This window comes from Lytechinus variegatus, chromosome 9 (assembly GCF_018143015.1).
Source record: "Lytechinus variegatus isolate NC3 chromosome 9, Lvar_3.0, whole genome shotgun sequence".
NCBI classification, from domain to species: Eukaryota; Metazoa; Echinodermata; class Echinoidea; order Temnopleuroida; family Toxopneustidae; genus Lytechinus; species Lytechinus variegatus.
In genome coordinates this window covers 36,018,927-36,034,396 of record NC_054748.1, presented here as the reverse complement: position 1 = coordinate 36,034,396, position 15,470 = coordinate 36,018,927, and positions in this window count along the sequence as shown.

The window sequence follows — 15,470 nt, the reverse complement described above, 5'->3', positions numbered from 1 at the left end:
TCTAATTGTATTTTATTCAATTGGTCCAATATCCACTTTGTCAAATATCATTACGTCTATTACCTTTTGGCCTAAGAGCCAATTGGTCTAATAACCACTTGGTCTACTTTTATTTCGTCCATGTTCCAATTGGTCTAACTTCAGTTGGTTCACTATCACTTTGTCTAAACCCATTTCGGATAACAATCATTTGGTATCGTTGCCATGGGTCCAATCATCAACAGGTTCAATCACCGGTATTTTCTTCAGGACTCGAGTTATATAATAACTAAAAGATTGACGGCAGCGCGAGCCGAAAAAATAAATTTCGGATCTAAGATCGTTAAATGGATGGGTAACTGGATATCTTCCTATATTAATGTTAATAATGCGAGCAGAAGTGTTTTGATATTCTGATCTAAAATTGGATAATTCAAGCACGTTATAAATATAGAACAAGCTGCGTATCTCAATTAACTTGAGTGCGCATTTCTTTTTTAGATTTAGACCTAGAATTTAGGCATTTTGAATACATATTTTAATCATTTCATTTTATTTACTGTTTTCCGTTTCAGAATGTTGTTTAGAATTATAATAAACATATCATAAAAATAAAGAATATAACAAAACATAACATCTTATTAAACATAAGGCCTATAGATTTGATAAACACAGTTAATAACATTAAGCTGCCTTAAATGATTTTTTAGAGTAAAACGGAGAGAAATAAGCAAAGCTTGTATGTGAGGCCAGCCCCTTAGTTTTATTACCTAATTACACACACATGCATAAATATAACTTCGTAATAGTAAAAACAATAATAGTAATCATTATCGATGTACACATTGTAAAACAATCAGAACTGAAAAAGCATAAAAATATGAAGTAAGAGCGAAGCGCGAGCTTAAAAAAATCATATTCCAGTCAGAAAGGGGTAAATTTAAGCAATCTTACAAGCACCGTGTATGAGAATTCTTAAGTGGATGTGGATGCGAGCGCGAAGCGCGAGCGAAAATTTTAGTCTATATAGTACATGGCGATTTTTTTTTACCTGATTGCTAAGGAAGCATGAATGCTTGTTAGCAAGCAACCAAGACTTAAGGCCTCTCCAAGGGACCTGGTATGCGTAATGAGCATTATGCCATACCAAGGGGCAATTAGGAATCAAATCCGGGTCACCGGAATCAGAAACCCCCGCTTTACCGACTGAGCTTTCGCGCCTCTTCTGAGACATAAAAGAATTTGTTTTATTTTCCAAGTCTTCACCTCACCCTATTTTATTCACTCTTCTTTCTCCTCTTATTTTTTCCTCCCCCCTTTCCCTTTCTTATTACCTTTTTTTTCTTTCCCCTTCATTTTAATATGCACTGGGGAGGTGGGAGCTTTTCCTTTCCCTGGATCCGCCTATGCCATGTCGGCGGATGGTAGAAGGGGTTTTTTGCGCTCGCGAGCTGATCTGAACCACAAATCAGGAGTAGTACTCCAATAGGTCGGCAATGATACATAGAGTCACCGTAGGGGTCTAGTGCCAGTAGACCATTGTGGTTATAAGATGAAATGAATGTGAATGCGGCGAAGGAAGACATTAATATAAAAAAGGACTGTTATAGAAATTCAGGAATATATTAGTTTGTGAACGAAAATCAAGATGTCATGGTAGGAAAAGTTTACGCAGATTAGTTTGTATATAAAATGAAGACAATACTAAGTTATCATACATTTTATGAGGATATCGTTATATACGGTAAAATGACGGTTTAGAAACATCAATGCTGTCAATTTGATTTTGATGAATAAAAGATATACAAAGGAAGTGAAATCAAGAAATGTATTCTAGCTATGTTTATCATGTCAAGGCATTCATACAAGTTTGTCTTTTGTATGGTGTCAAACAAAAAAAAAATGTAAAGAGTTGAACTCTTCATGAGAAGTTCAACTCGGAGTTTTATATATGTATATTCTATTCTGCCAAAAAATGAATGTATTGAGAAACAGCATATAGTAATTTTCTCATAGTGTCACAGATGTCCTGTTTTCTGAGCCAGAAGGAATATGTCGTTTTGATTGAACATTTTGCAGTGTCATTACTGGTGTATGGAATTATACAGTGTGTATAAAAAACGGGACAGATTTGAAAATTCTATAAAATTTTTGTTTCTAATTATGATGTCTATACTTTGGTGTTATAGGTGCTTTGAAGTCTGATCTTTCAAATGCCATTTAAAAAATCATTTTGTTCATTCTTGAGTGAACACGGAATGTTTTTGTCTGGGGTTAAAAAGGGAGGCTTGCGCCAAAATAGCATGAACTGATATGATAATAGGATTTCCTGCTTCAGACTTCCTCTTAACAGATTGTCTTTGCCATAATTTTAGAAAAAAAAAATCATTTTAAATATGTTTATTTGCTTGAATAGTTCTATTGTTTAAAGGTACCATAACATAATTTGTTTAACATAATGAAATACGATTCGAATAACTACAAGTCCTCTCAGTTGGTAATGCAAATCTTCTTGCTTGGGTTGACAAAAAGTCTTAATTAAGTTTTAATTAAACAAAAACAAAATAATTCAAGTAAATAAGTAAATTTGCAAATAAAATTTGACAGCATAATTAAAAAATCATGGCAAAGATAATGATAAGGTTTAAGAGAAAGTCTGCTGATTAGAAAGAAGTCTGATCATCCAATTTCTCATTTCTGCCATTCTGGCGAAAGCCTCTTTTTGAACCCCCTTTAAAAACGTCCCATGTTTGATCAAGCATGAACGAAATTTAATTTTTTAAATGGCATTTCAATGATAAGATTTCAGAGCATCTATTAACATAAAAATATAGATAACATAATTTGAAACAATTTTCTATAGACTTTTCAAAACTGTCCCGTTTTTTATACGCACTGTAGTTCGGAATCGGTTTTCTTTTGTTTAAAATATTTACAAAAATGATGCTACTTCAGGCAGGGAAAGTTTAATGATCTGAACTTAGTGTTGTTGTCATGGTGACGTTAAAAACTGAAAACGTTTTGATATACAGTCATTGCAGTGTACTTCATGCTATTTTGGATTTTGGTACTTTTCATCTGTTCTTATGAATGCTGAAAATTATTGGCTAGTGAATGTAGTTGATTTTAAAATGGCTTGCGTCCATGCTTATTTTCATTTAAAGGACAAGTCCACCCCAAAAATAATTGTGATAAAGCAAAATGTTCAAGATAGGTTAAGGCCTACTTAATCAATCGAAGTGTTGTATATATTTTAGTGTTATGATGAAAAAATATTTGAAAAGTAAAAGGATCAGTTGTTAATTGCAAATAGAAATTCATGATAAATATAGCAAGTTTTATGTAATATTTTATTTCGTAAACGAATGAATTATTAAATGTTCAGAAAGGCTTCACATTTAAGGAGGCCGGGATGTCATGTACAGGACAGTTTTTTAAATTGCTTAAGTTATTATGGCTTTTCTTCTATCATGTAAATTGATGAAATAGATTTAAATTTACCGATTGAGGGCATATTACGTCTCGTCATGGAAGTGTGTCGTTTGCACATTGTTGCTGTTTTATTTCTTTAAATTCGTGATACGACATGCTACGAGCCCAATGACATTGAGCCAATCGCACTGTCTGAACAAGATACGGTGTGATGCCTGGGTATTGTTTTGTTCGACGTATCACACGCCACAGTCACCCTTCCACGAACCTAATCATGGTGATTGGTTGTTGAAATGAGGAAGCAAAAAGTCAATATCTGGATAAATGTTGAAATAATTACAAAAATATAACGTGATAAATTAGCAAAAATGAAGTTCTTTGTATTAAAGATCTCTACCAAAAAACAGTCTCTCACTCAATATTTGCAATTCCAGCCAAGTGTGAAGCAGAAATCCAAACAAGGCGTTCAAAACACCATGACCATAATATTGTGATTCGGACAATGTTATCTAAAGTGGGCACACCCAACCAAACTTCCCTATTTATGAGACGGCGGTACTATTGTCTGACTGAAGTGACTGAAACAAAGTGTGTTGAATTGCAAGCAATTATGTAAATCGGCAGACCTTGACGACCAAACACCTCGCGAAAAAGAAATGTCATTCTCGCAAAACCGTCCTTTGTTACTTGCGTCTGTGCGAATTGTTTTACTAATAGGGGGAAATAAGGGGGTGGAATCAGTGTTTTTGATACCCTTTACGAGTGCACGCGCCGCGGCCCGCGTCCTATTGAATTTACAGACACCATGCAGTATCAAAATTTCCACCTGACGATTCAAGTGATTGGCATTTGATAGATTCCGATTTTCAGTAATGAATCCTATCCTTTGCAAACACCTCAAAAGATTGGAGAGATTGAAAGGAGAAAGGAGAGATTGGTTGTGATTTTTTACCTGATTGCTAAGAAAGCATGAATGCTTGTAAGCAAGCAACCAGAGGACCGACGGCTTAAGGTCCTCTCCGAAGGACCTGGTACTGAGGATTAATGCCTTACCAAAGGGCACTAGCGCACCTAGTGGGAATCGAACCCGGGTCACCGAAATACGAATCCCCGCTCTACCAACTGAGCTATGAAATAATGAAACCATAGTAGGGTCCATGATTAAATCAATGGACTTTGCAATGTCGCGTATAGTTACTTTTGGTGAAGATACCATAGATTTTCCTACCGATCTCAACTTTCCTACAAAACTTATCGACATTTCAGTTGAATTAATGCAAACCCTATATGTGGATCTCTGTTCATGAGATAAATAAGACTTCATTCCTTGATATTGATCGCAAATCCTAAAGATGATAAAAAGTAACAAATATTAAATCTATTAGTGTGTAATAGAAAAAAAGCGTTCAGCGCTTTATAGCGTTTCATCTCCAACCAGCTGCAAGAGCTCCGCCGGCTCAGGTGGGCATATGCTATGTTGACGAGTCGTACATGCATAAAAACGGGATTCTCGCAACTTGGAAATGCATGCATGGTGTAGCATGAAATAATTTTGCACACGAAAAGCAGATCTATAGGGAATGTAACACAAAACTTAGCAATGAATGTAGAACAGTTTTCTACGTTTGATTCTAGACTACAATGTAAAATCAATCTTAAAAATCCAGTGTATGAATCGTTAACCATTGTGTTACGGGACCGAATGTGCTCGAAATTGCGAAAATTCGTTATTTTCTGCCCAACCGACTGACCATGGTCCATGGACTGACCGACCAGCTTGTCCTCTAGAGTTTCCCCCTTGCTTGCTCTCGACATCTCCGGGTATCTCCGGGCTCCTAGCTCCGACTGCAAGCTGATAGAATTTAACGTGTCCTCGTCATCCTCATTAGGTGGTTTCAGACCGCCTCGAAGTTCGTCAGTGATAATGGGTTCGTCGTGATAATGGGTTGACTCGAATAAATTTTTCCTTACCGATGTTAATAGGCCCATGCGATATGTCTTATACGACACATGAATGTTTCTTTTTTTCAAATAGCTTCTTTTACTTTATCATTTACTTTATCACAAAGGAGTATGTGCAATGCAATCACAAATTTTAATGCTACTCCTGTATGCTATGTGCCCTAAACATGGGTTCACACATATTCTACCTGCCAATGGATCTCGTCCAAAAATGGATGCAATGTAGGGCCCAAAGTCCTAGAAATATAAATGTGTTGATAAGTATAGTGTGCATATCTGGATGCTAGAACTGCCCCAAATATAATAACCAGATTTACATGACGATGAGATAATATAAAAAAGAAGAGAATTACATGCATACTTTTGCATATTTAAAAACATTTAAATCTTCCTATAGAGAGATAGATATGACAAGGAGAGAGAGGGGGAGAGATGGCTTGTTTTCTAAATGGATGGGAGATAGAAGAGGATAGTAGGACGCAGCCCCCCCCCCCCCGTTACAACAAATTTCCTTCTAATCCTTCTTTAAACCCATATTACATCACAATAATTTTATATTTTAGGAGTAAATCATTTTTTCAACATATGTACTTTTTCAAAGCTTTCCAAACCTAAGATCACTTCATTATTATCGTGATTTTACCGTAATTATTTTTGTAATTTCTTGATTCTTTTGCAACATTGCTTTTTGTTGATTTTATGTGTATTTTTATGTTTTTGTAAAAAGTTTGCCAATTCAACAAGCTGCGATCATTTGTTCTAATAAAATCTTGAATATTCTTGAATCATTACCATTAGGTCTTGTGGATGCCTTACTAAGCTTTTCTCTCAAACTTCCCCCCTCCCCTCCCCCTGCTCTCCGGCCTCAATAACCACTCTTCACTTAAGTCAGTGCGGGGTGTGCTTGAGTGTGTGCATGTGTGCGTTGGTGTGTGAATGGGAGGTGAATGTGTGAAAAAAAAGAAATCCTCTGAGGTTAATTTGAATTAGTTGCATCAAATACCGGAAAAGATTATTTTCTTGCGGTTTCAGAGTAATTTATTCCATTTATGAGCCCACGGCTATGTGCTCAAAGACAGTAGTTGTTTCCTGATCTATATACCTCGGGGAGGAGATTAATCAGTGAGCACAAGGGGTAGAAAGGGGAGCGAGAAGGGGGATTCCCGAAATGCATGCAATGTAACCATCGTGATTAAATAGACGCGGTTTTACCTATAATTCAAATAGGACCTCCATTCACACCGTCTTTGACGTGATTTTTTCATAATAATTTTTTTTATTTTTTTTTAGGTTCGATGGTAAAGGAATGTGAGGACGATCTCATAACTGCCAACATCTTAAAAATGAAAACCTGAACAACCAGCGGTCGGGGTCCAAGGGGTCATTTAGGCTTCCGGCGGGGTCCACATGCAGAGCCCCTTGCGAAGGTCCAGGGGGTAGCGTCCCTGAAGCTCCTGGATTTTAGCAACTTTAAAAGCTAATGAAACACAAATTTCCCATTTGAGATAGCTATATTGAAGGTTGTGCGTGAAATCTTTTCAATTATACTATATAGTGTAATTGAATTACATTGATATAGGCCAAATTTTCTCCATATTTTGTCTTCTTAAGTTGGAAATTTTTGAAATCTGCAAGTCTAGACTTTCGGCCCTTATAAAAATTTGAAATCTGGACCGTATCAAGATAAAATCTAGATAGTTGGCAGATCTGCAAACTATGTTCGCAGAATTGAGTTGGAGTGGCCGCACTCTTTCATCGCGGGGGGGGGGGGGGGGTTCAGCACTCAACCTAGACTTGTACCCCCCCCCCCCATTGTCTCGAAAGGGTGTGTTAATCGATTCCTTCTTTCGAGAAAAGCACCCCAACCCCATCTGGTTCTCTGAGAGTACGGCCTCCCCATTCCACTCCCGCTCCGTGAACGCAGACTGTCCGCGTCACGAGCCTGAGCGTGAATAGAAAATCAAGATTTTGGTGGCTCTCAAAAGGGGCATAATATCATATAACAGATAATGCCCATATATATATATGAGCGTATAGGATGGCGTCACTGGCTCAATTTCCATTAAAAAGTTGATATAGTGAATTTTAGAACCTAGCTTAACTTGGTGAAAAATTGAATCGCAATACTGTTGGTTGAATCATCACTCTAAAAATTCGAATGTTAAATCAACATTTGAAAGGTTGGAGGGGTGACAACCTTCTTCCAAATGTTACATCCAACCTTGTATAAAGCTGAATCCATCATTTTAAGTGTTGGGTAGAACTATTTAAAGTGGTAAATGCAACATTTAGAAAATGTTGTCAATCCTCCAACCAGGCGCGTAGCCAGGGGGTGGTGGAGGCGGTCGCCCCCCCCCCCCAAAAAAAAAAAAAAAAACGTCCCCAAAAAGAAAAAAAAGAAGGGAAAAAAGAGGAGAAAAGGAAAAGGGAAGGGAGGAAAGGGAAGAAAGGTAGCTTTGTGTTTTTTTCTCAAAAGAGAAACTCCTTCACTCTTCTTGCTCTAAATTCATATATGAATTTTGCTTCAGCGCTGCGCGCGGTTAAATGACAATATTGAAGTTCTCCATTGTTCCCCCACCTTTTCTCTAACCCTGTTTTTCCACCTCAGCTATGTGCTTCTTGCCAGTTAAAGTTAAAATTGTATACATTAGGGCATGAATTTGAGTAAGGTTAGGCCGAAGTAAATATATGAAGTTGTCTTTTTTTCAATTGATCGCGCAACTTCTGGTCTGGTCGGCTCCGAGCGGGTAAAATCTTTATATCAGTTTTTGCCGTCACCTCCATAAAGTCAGCTTCTCCCGCTTTTCAGCTCATTACTATAAACAACCATAATTTGGGGGCAGACAGGTTCCTAATTTAAAAAGAGGAAGGTATGGAATTCGTGTCGTATTAAATAAAAAAGTACAATATTTTTTTCATCAAATTATATTAAACTTCATGTCATTTCCCTGTATACATTCATCTCCTGTCCTAATTTGCGCCCTCAGTTTGAAATTTTGAATGACACTTAAGTTTCTTTATATTCAAAATGAAGCGCTTCAGGATAAGTCTAAAAAATTAATCATCCTTTATTATATAGATAGATAATTTCAATAAATCACAGAAGTTTCAACTTTATGTGCACTATTTTCCTTGTAATGAAGTTCAATAATCTTAGAAAATCAATTGAATTAGAGACGATTGGGTATTAGAGATATCTACATTTGATGAAACGTCCGCCCTTTGAAATTTCAGAGTTTCATTGCTCTGCGCGGGGAGGAATATCTTCCTCTCCCCCCAAGAAAAATTGATAAAACACTTAAGCTTCCGCGCTTCGCGCGGAGTTATTATCATTTTAATTTCCTCCATTGTATACCTCTTTTGTGCGTTCACAATCACTTTTGAAAACAAGGTTCAAAATCGCAATATAGTCAACCGAATTGGAGGTACTAGAGACAAGAGAAACGGCTCCTTTTCATTTTAATTTATGAAACACTAAAAGCTTCGCGCTTCGCGCGGGAGGGGGAAACTTGTTTTTAGAGTGATGATAGTTCCATGATCAAATCAAATCAAATTGACCTACATATGAACTTTTTATTTTAATTTAAAGAAACACCTCACTGTTTTAGGATATTCGATGTGATATTATGCGCAATAAATTGAAGCGCTCAGTTCTAAAACTGATATGATATTATCACACTTATTGGGAGGGTGTGTGTGTGTGTGTGTGTGTGTGTGTATAGATGTTTGTGTGTATATATGTAGGCTACACACCCTGTTCTGTGACGCCTGAATAAACAGGTTGTTTTTGCAATTTCTACTCAAATAATAATCTGTGATTCCTGCACAATCAAAGCTACCATACGTTCATTTGCGGCGGGTTTGCTACTACGCGCGCTGAACCTGTGACGGTCTTTGGCCAAATTCACGTCCGCGAACATCAAGGACCTATGTCTGTCACGTGGGGGCAACACCCAATCAGCGCACTCCGAATTAGTTATTCGATGTTATGCACGCGGCCGCGAAAAAGGTCAGTGACAAGGGTTATTATGCAACTTGCTTCGCTGCTTAACCTTTCAGCGAGATATCTGTAGAGTCTATACAACTAAAATAATTTTATACTGACTCATAACTTTTAAACAAAAGACGTCGAGAGAAAATTCTTTGGGAATGATTTTTAATTATACCAAATTCCTTGATGAAATAGAAATCTTTATGGTTGTATAAACTGAAATATATCCTTGATAGTGCATGTATACAATTCAATGTGGAGTTTATAAATAGTTTTTCAATACCATTTTGCAGTATCATAGAATTGTTTAGATCGAAAGTAAAGGGAACTTATATTTGTAATTATTGTGATTAAAAGGAAAGTTTGATGTATTTTTCTTTTGTGATTCATTTAAATCATCTTGGAATACTTACTAAAATGTGTTGTAAGGATTGTTTGTGTTCCGCTCATTATGCTGTGTACAACTTTCGAAAAAAATGACACGAAATTGCAATTTAACCATGCATTTTGGGGGGTTTATCAAACCACAATTATACATATTATAAAGTTTAAAAGGCGACACATATTTTTTATCCCCATGATTGAATCCAGTATGAATATAAAAGGAGTATATCAACCAAATAATTAGATACTGATAAGTGGAAAATAACCTTCGATGTGCTGTAAACTGCTATCATGTCGTAGGCCTAATTGTATTCAGAAAATCTATTTATCTATAACCAACGAACGTAGAAGGCAGCAACACACAAGCGTGTGGAAGGACAACTCATAAACGCATATGCAGCAGCTCAGCTGAGCACATTTTATTATTCATGCCAACGAAATCAAACGCCGATCAAATAAAGACAACAACTTAGTAGCGATCACGAAAACAATGAAAGGATATGACAACGATATCAAAGAACATATTATAATTGATTATACATACTTTTAAAGACATACATTAATAGTTAAGCCATACAAATATAAGCTTTAGAAACTAAAATCATTACCAAATCGGTGATTGTTGTTATCAGCGATTTCACCAGACGGTGAAATATGTGATTTGCGCCGAGACGAGTTTGTGACCACTCGCGAAGCATGTCGGGATTGAATATGACCACCTTATTTTCTCTGAGCTCTCTGCTGAACCCATCATCACTCAATGCTTAAGCTACGTATGTTAGCTCTCAACCTTTAGTTTAGCACTGGTACCTAGGGCGGACCACGACGTGGTGGCCAACCCGTCGACCAGCATTTATCCGCAGCCCATAGGCTGTGACTCATTCATTTATTCATTTTTTTAATATACAAATAAAGAACCGGTAGCAATGCCAATGGGTATACAAAACATTGATCCACGTCTAATGTTATCATTTCTTTTCAGCATTTTCCCAAACCTTCTATTAAATCTAGAACTAGGCCTACATCCAAATAACTGAAGTCTAGATCTATATAACTTAGATATAGATCGATAGACCTCAGTCTAAGTCTAGATCTAGGTCTAAGTTTATCAGTCTCGATCTGTTTTTCAATGTTCCACCATGCGGGATATCTAAGTAAATCTAGATCCAGTATAAGATCTCGTAGACTATAGGCTACTACGACTTGTTTTACTTGGTAGGAGATAGATCTATGCAAAAATGAAAATAAATACATGTAAATAATAATATTCCTCGAAACAGAACGCTTTCAGCTTTTTAGAACCTATAGGACGCCTATAGACCTAGATCTAGGCCATAATCGAGGTTTGGCCCATGGCAATGCAAGCCCCGATGCTCGGCTTGGTCCAATTAAGGCCAGCCTTGGCTAGGTTAGGATTTGTTTAGTCCATACAGGGTATAGAGTAAATTCCTCGAGTCTAGATCTAGAAGATTCTATGGTTGACAAGTTACCATTAAGCCTAGATCTAGACATGAAATCCTTAAAATGACAAGCTCGGTTACTTTGCTCTTTCACTTTCGAATTTCTAAAAGAATGTACGCGTTCTACCGAGCCAAAGCCAAGGCCCAGGAAAATTTACAATTGGCCATATGATAAACAAATGTAAAACTCTTTAAAACATTGATTGTAGAGAATCAATGGTCAAATTAAAATATGGATGCCGTATTCAAATCAATTCAAGTTCAACTTCTGTCTCAGGAAACTAATCTGGCCCCTAGACAGGAATAACCGTCGTTTCTGGGGATTTATTCAACAATTTCTGACATTTTACTACAATCCCCATTTACCGACGGCAATGTGTCAGTACGAGCCTTCATGTGTAATCTGGTCCGACGATTCGGCGGACGGGTTTTGTCCAGATTTGTTACTTCTTTTAGATTCTAAATGACATTATATTATCTTGGACGAAGGTCCACTATTTTCGTTAGACTCTAATCTTTCTATTGATATCATATACATTTTATAATATTTTGAAAATATACGTTACCGATGAGTTATTCCCCGGGTTATTCCTTATTTTTTGACTTTCTGCCGGAGAGGAAAATATGACAGCCGTCAACGAGTTGTGCTTTTATCAAGGCTTTCCGATTAAATTTTCGATATCTTGGCCAATCAATGCGAGCGACAAGTTCCGAACGCACGCACATCAATATGTCCAAGCGCAGCGCAAAGCAGCGGCACAAATCGCGATAGGTAGCGACTGGTAAATACGTCTGTAATGATGATGACGTCTTCCAAGATGGCAACTTACCTTGACCAACGAAAGGATCGAAGATGACGATGTTTCGATCATCATTTCAAAAGAATTAGCGGTAACTGAGGTCTAAGGTACGATATTTCTGAATTTTAAACATTTTTTCGTATATATGGATGTGATTTCTTTTTCATAATATGACATTTCATGTACAAAAAAACGATCGGAAAATCGGGTTCCCGCTGTTCGATCTAACGTTACTGCTAAAATACGTTGTCTGTACGTACGGGCCTCCAAGGAAACTAATCTGGCCCCTAGACAGGAATAACCGTCGTTTCTGGGGATTTATTCAACAATTACTGACATTTTACTACAATCCCCATTTACCGACGGCAATGTGTCAGTACAAGCTTTTCAGTCTATGTATTGGTGAGTGAGCCAACGCAGTTCAGCGGAACAACCAAAATACAGAGACTGAAGCTTTTGGTCTATCTGGCCCCCAGCCCTAGACGGCCCTAGACTAGACTAGGTTTAGACCCTAAACTTTGGTCTAACGCTAAGTGATGGGCACTCTCTGCCAAACAATGTAACATTGCAATCAGTTTGCCTCAATTGGCTGATTTTTCTCAGAAAATTATTGAAGAAAACCAGGGAACTGAATGTGGATAGGCGGCCGTTCATAGTTTAATTTGGGTTTGAAAGTTTGGTTGCTCGATCGACCTTCGACGCAGCCTGGCTGTGCATGCAGCGCGCAGCCAATGCAATGCATTTTTTTCGCCGTCGCGTCCATGCCATTATGCTCTCGGACTCGGAGTTCAAATTTCGACCTGGATTTCGGGGATACAGCGCCTTTATTTCAGAGTTTTAGACTTAACAGTCAAATGAAATTTGAAATTTAAAATCTTACTTTGAACAATCATCGTTGATAAACATCAGCACACAAACCATTGCACTTAAAATCAGGCGAGGCAAATTGGACGTCATTGTCCATGTTACTATAAGATCTATGACGAGTCGTCTGGATCCCCAGCGTATCAACGTCAGCTACGCGACCGGCCCAGAGTCGGCGCATCCAGGCCAGAAGAACGGTGGTTGTCTGCATTTATTAGTGGTGCAGCGAAATTTAGCAGAAGAAAGTAACAGGCCAGTGGTATCCTCGTTATAGGCTTATTATTACAAAATGAGCAGAATGATAAAATCATGATTGTTTAAGGTCAGTATTTTTTCAAAAATGTTAATAAAATTTGTAATATTATTACCCAGATCAGCCAACCAAAAAAATATCAACTCTAAGTTAAAAAAAAACACCTTATTTTTCAGAGTGGTCACAAAATTCGAGCGGAGTTTGCCTTCCTTAGAGCATGGACCTACTATGCTTAGAGCAACACACTTGTGTGTTGATGCCCTCTATGTTCATTGTCTATAACTTGGACATTATTGAAAAACGAGGTTGTAATAAGTTAAACTTTTATAATTAGGTGAATACAGAATACCAGGGGAGCGTTTCATGAAAGGACTTGTCGGACGTTTTATCGACAAGTCCCATTTTATCCGACAGTTACTATAGTAACAGTGCCTCTCAGCCAATCAGAATCAAGGAAAGATGTCAGATCTGACAACTTGTCGGACAAAAATGTTGATGAAACGGTCCCCTGGGAGCATTTCACAAATAGTAAAGTACCGAAATGCCGACGCGCACAATCATGATAAAAACGTGCGCAAGTTATATGCGCTGATGTTTTTCATACCGCACGCGAATGTTAATTTTAGTAATGCGACTCTCCCGGGGGGGGGCACTTACATTGACGAGTGGATACCATGCGCGACCCAAAAAACACGTAAAAGGATGTCTTTTTCACGATAGGGCACGTTACGTACGTAACGTGATAAGGGCGTCAAAAACACGAAAATAATGAAAAAAGGGTATCTATTTTGCTCTAGGAAAATTACGTGTTTTGGGTCGAATTTGCGGGGATGATAAAACAAAATTAAAATGTTCTATAAAGGATGTCCTTTTTGCCCAAACACTTCGTGTTTAGAGTACGATTTGCGCGGGGTGTAGAAGGTCGGGTCGTACTTAACCAAATAAGGTAAAGCCGACGACCGAAGGACCCGTAACAATAAAACATTCCTGTACTTGTTTAGGGGTTCATTTCAGGAAATATTTGCCAAGAGTATCATTTTGTTTCTAATACTTGTTAAGGGTAGGGTTTCATACGCGAATACTTGTTAAGGGGTGCATTTTCGAAATATAGAAATTACTTGTTTATGGTGCTTTTCGAGACCCCATGGTCGCGCATGGTATCCACTCGTGAATGGAAGTGCCCCCCCCCGGCCCGGGGCGACTCTTAAGGCGACCACACACCTTACGATTGGTCTGCGACCCGATTTCAGAATTAATGTAGTAGAATTTGATGCTACCATTGAGACTTGGACTATCTTACTGTGTAATATTCTAAATCATCGTACGAATGCCTATGTTCAAATCTGTGACCATGCTATCATCCTTCTTAGAATATAATGTACCTTATTCTTTAATCGTGTAACATTTTGATTTAGTTCTTAGTATACATAAGTTCGTATTTATAATTTTGTTATTTCTGTATATATTATGTATATCTACTTTGTAATTAAAGGGCCCCAACGAAAACCAGTGTTTGTACTGATTGGGCCACCCTTTTTAAATATGTGAAATAAATAAATAAATAATAAAAGGGAATTTAATATCTAGTCGTAATGACGTCATGTCAGTCGTACGATTGGCTACGATTTCAAACTAATTTGCCCTTTAATCCTAAATAAAGGCTTGCAATCTTTCAAAATGGTTATATCAGTATTCTTTCAATTAATTCGAACCTCACATAAAATGATATGTTCCATTCACATTTTCAGAAAATGAGCAAAATGCGATTTGTTCCAAAATCGGATCGCGAGCAGTCGTAAGGTGTGTGTGATGGCCTTAAAAGGGGTGTTGCAAGAAACCATTTGCAATAAATTGCAAATATTCTGTTCCAATTTTACAAATGATATATCAATTTTATCTGTGGCAAATCAAATAATTGTGCTTGTTTCAAGAAGCAGCTTACAAATCAATCCCCGATTTGCAATCAATTTCAAAAGTCCGGGGTTCGATCCCCGGCCGCGGCAGTTATGCCCGTGAGCAAGGCATTTAATCTACAATGCTTTTCTATACTGCTTTCAAATAAATGGAAATGCTATATGCATTATTGGTAACTAGGTGTGAAGTTGTTTAAAAAAAACTGTCTTAAACTTATCTCATTGAGAAATACACTACAGAAATGGTATATAAAGAGAGGAAAACCGCCATCGCCGTACGTTCGCCTGTGATGAATTAAAGGTCAAGTCCACCTCAGAAAAATGTTTAGTTAAATCAATAGATAAATCACTCATCAGACAAGCATAATGCTGAAAATTTCATCAAAATCGGATGTAAAATGAAAAAGTTATAGTTATAAAGTTTTGTTTATT